This window comes from Pteropus vampyrus, unplaced genomic scaffold, assembly GCF_000151845.1.
Source record: "Pteropus vampyrus isolate Shadow unplaced genomic scaffold, Pvam_2.0 Scaffold244, whole genome shotgun sequence".
NCBI classification, from domain to species: Eukaryota; Metazoa; Chordata; class Mammalia; order Chiroptera; family Pteropodidae; genus Pteropus; species Pteropus vampyrus.
This window is the reverse complement of record NW_011889025.1, coordinates 619,174-623,187: the sequence shown is the minus strand read 5'-3', so window position 1 is coordinate 623,187 and position 4,014 is coordinate 619,174. Positions and strand designations below refer to the sequence as shown.

The window sequence follows — 4,014 nt, the reverse complement described above, 5'->3', positions numbered from 1 at the left end:
CACACACGCACACACGCACACACGCACACACGCACATTGCATTGTATATTCACCATCCTTAGATTTCTTTCTGTCACCATATATTTGACTCCTTTTACTGCATCTACCTCCCCGCTACCGCCTACCTTCTTACTCTCTGGTAACCACTAGTCTATTGTCCATGTCCATGAGTCTCTGCTTGTTTTTCCTGTTCGTTTGTTGCTTTTAGGTTTATATCCCACATATTAGTGGTTTTCAACTTTTCCTGTCTGGCTTATTTTGCTTAGCATAATTATCTCAAGGTCCTTCCAGGTTGTCACAAATGGCAGGATTTCAACTCTTCTTATAGCTGAGTAATATTCCATTGTATATATGCACCACAGCTTCTTTAGCCAATCATCTATCGTAGGACACTTCGGTTGCTTCCATGTCCTGGTCACTGTGAATAATGCTGCTATGAACATCGGTGTGCAAATATCTTTTTGGATATAAGTTTTACAGTCTTTGGGGGTAAATACCCAGTTAGAGGGATTGCTGGATCATATGGTAGATTATTGTTTTCCATAGTGGCTGTACCAATTTGCAGTCTCATCAGCAGTGTATGAGAGTTCCTTTTTCTCAGCATCCTCTCCAACATTTGTTATTACTTGTCCTGTTGATTACAGCTATTCTAACTGGTGTGAGATGCTATCTCATTGTGGTTTTGATTTGCATTTCCCTAATAGCTAGTGATGTTGAACATCCTTTCATTTGTTTGTTGGCCATTTGTATGTCTTCTTGGGAGAAGTGTCTGTTCAAGTTCTCTGCCCATTTTTTAATTGGATCATTTGGTTTTTTGTTGTTATTGAGTTATATGAGTTCGTTGTATATTTTGGATATTAGGCCTTTTGGATTGGAGGCACTGCTTGCAAATATATTTTCCCATTTGGATGGTTGCCTCTTTACCTTGGTAAGGGTTTCTTTTTCTGTGCCGAAGCTTTTTACTTTGGCATAGTTTCATTCATTTATTTTAGCTTTACTTTCCTTGCTTTTGAGGTCAAATTCATAAAATCCTCTTTAAGTCCATGGTCTTTGAGTTTAGTTCCTATGTTCTTCTCTATGCAATTTATTGTTTCAGGTCTTATATTCAGGTCCTTAATCCATTTTGAGTTCATTTTGGTGTGTGATGATAGACAACAGTCTGGTTACATTCTTTTGCAAGCGGCTTTCCCGTTTTCCCAGCACCATTTATTAAAGAGGCTTTCCTTTCTCCACTGTATGTTTTTGGCTCCTTTGTCAAAAATTATTTGCCCATATAAATGAGGGTTTGCTTCTAGACTCTCAATTCTGTTCCACTGGTCCATGTGTCTGTTTTGCTGCCAATAAATACCATGCCGCTTTGATTACTGTTGCTTTATAGTATAATTTGAAGTGGGGCAGAGTGATGCCTCCAGCCTCGTTCTTTTTTCTCAGGATGGCTTTGGCAATTTGGGGTCTTTTGTGCTTCCATACAAATCTGATGATTTTTTTGTTCTATCTCTTTAAAGAGTGCCAATTAGATTTTGATGGGGGATTGCATTAAGTCTGTATAATGCTTTAGGTAATAAATATTAGCTATGTTGATTCTTCCAATCCAAGAACACAGAATATCTTTCCATTTCTTTGTGTCTTCTTCAATTTCTTTTAATAGGGTCTCACACTTTTCATTTTATAGTTCCTTCACATGTTTCTAGGTCTTTTGGCTAAAATTACAAAAGGTACTTTGTGGTTTTTCTTTTTTTTTAAGCTTCTAATCATAAAATTGCCAGTTAACCAAAGAATTAGGTCAGAGTAGCCTTTGCCTTTTTTAAAAAACGTGCTATAGAATTCAGAAAGTTTACAAACTAAAATTCTGCTGTAAGCAGTTGGGGCAGTACTTACTAAGTTCTAGGCACTATGCTAAGTGCTTTAGGTAGATTATCTCCGTTAATCCACCTTAAGTCTCTGCTAGATGGGTCCTGTTATCCACATTTTATAAAGAAAAAATTTGCCTAAGGTCACAGAGCCCTTAAGTGGTAGAGTTAAAGCTTGAACTCTACCAGCCTGATCCCACATTGTTTTGGTTCTTTTTCGGGGGAAGAAGTTTGTTGGCTTTATTACCCAAAATACAGGAGTCCCTAGTGAACCCTATCAGAGAACATAGTTAGGGAGTGGGAAGGGCTGAGAAGTTTAAATTTAAGAAGTCATATCTGAATTTAGGCTTGAAGGATAAATAAACAAGAGTTAGCTGATAAGCTGTGTATCTTCTAATTACCCATCTTTGTGTTTTGAGAGGCTAACATCTGTGAACGAATTGCCAGGGCTTACCTGCCTTCTGACTACTGGTTGGGTTTAGCCAACTGTTGTCACTCTTGAGAGATCAGGAGGCAAGGAGAGAGAGGGGTCTGCATACTTACTGCCTTTGCTCCTTCCCTGCTGGGCTGCAATTTGGGGCAGTTGTGAGTCACCCATGGGACACCCTCTTTCCTATTGGCTGTAACCAGGTCTTTCCTGTGGCTGCAGTCCTCATTCAGGTTCTAATAACACTTCTTTCCTTCAGGGCTAAGAATAGGAAACCATTTCTCATGTTGCTAGTCCATTCAAGCTTCGCTGGTTCCCTTAGCATCTTATACTCCTCTATAAATAGGTCTTAAAAAATCTTTTTATTGACAATTATTTTTGGTAGGTTCTGTTTTCTGAATTTGTTCTTTTCCTGATCTAGAATAAAAGATACATTTGGTTTTGTAATATTCACAATGTGAGAATTTAGATAAATCACTACTTCTTTTAAGGAGCAACTCAATTGAACATGTAATATTAGGTTGAAGTAAAGGGTGACTTACTGTGCTAAGGATAAATCCCGCCAACTTGTTGCAACTGTATTGTGTTTCTTACTCACTGAGGCCTTTCTGTGCCTTTGATGGGTATTTAGTATTAGAAGGAGCAGTGGAAGTGCTTCTCACATGTCTGCTCACTCCTGTATGCTTTTTTTAACCCAACATCCCATACATTTTTAAGAGGGATTGTTAGTTATAGGATATTAAAGCCCTTTTAGAGAACTTTTGAGATTTCTCAATCATGGATCTAGACAAATATTTTAATTATACAATAGCGATTCCTTTTGGGGAAATGGAGAAAACAACATTGTACTATGCTTGAATGCCAGGGTAGCCTCCCCACCCTCCAGCTTCATTGAGATATAATTGACATATAACATTGTGTGAGTTTAAGGTATACAACATGACGATTTGATATATGTATATGTTGTGAAATTAGTACCACAATAAGATTAGTTTAACACATTAAGCAGTTAAAATAGTTCCATTTGCATGTCTGCTGTGAGAACATTTAAGGTTTATTCTTAGCAGCTATCAAGTATACAATACAGTGCTGTTAACTATAGTCAGCATATTATACATTACTTTGTACCATTTGATCAACGTCTCCCCATTTTCTCCACCTCTCAGCTCCTAGCAACCTATCTGTTGCTATGAGCAGCTTTTTTAGATTCTACATGTAACTGAGATCATACAGCATTTGTCTTTCTCTTCTGACTTATTTTACTTAGCATAATGCCAAGGAATGGTTCTTCGTCTTTGTCTCCCCCTTTTATTAAGAGTCATTCATAAATTTATTCATTGTAGCACGACTGAATTTGTACTAATTGTTATTTTAAATATTTAAAATTAGGTATTTATAAATAGGTGTGTTTTATACAATAATTCATGTTAATTTGTGTTAAGTAATTTCAAGAAAAATAATTTAGTGATACTCTGGGCTTTTTTATTTGTTTTGTTTTTTATTTTGCATGTATTAATTAGCTTGGGAGTCAGTTTATTCCAAACCTAGTCTTACTTCTAATTTTCCAAGGAGTTGTGACCAAGATTCCTATTCTTTTTTTTTTGTTGTTAGCTTCTATTAAAATGGAATTGAAATGTTTAAATTAGAGGGACAAAAGAATTTTATGAAACTGAAGCTCTCTGTCATGCTCTAAGAGTCACAAGTTAGTAGTAATAAAGAGAAAACATCAGGATTAGA

The 4,014-nt window shown here is 36.5% G+C and overlaps 1 protein-coding gene across 6 annotated transcripts in view; it reads left to right on the top strand.

Moving 5' to 3' along the window:
• The window catches only part of ACSL4 (acyl-CoA synthetase long chain family member 4), a 101,593-nt gene that overhangs the window by 75,670 nt on the left and 21,909 nt on the right, over nt 1-4,014 (top strand). The window lies entirely within an intron of this gene.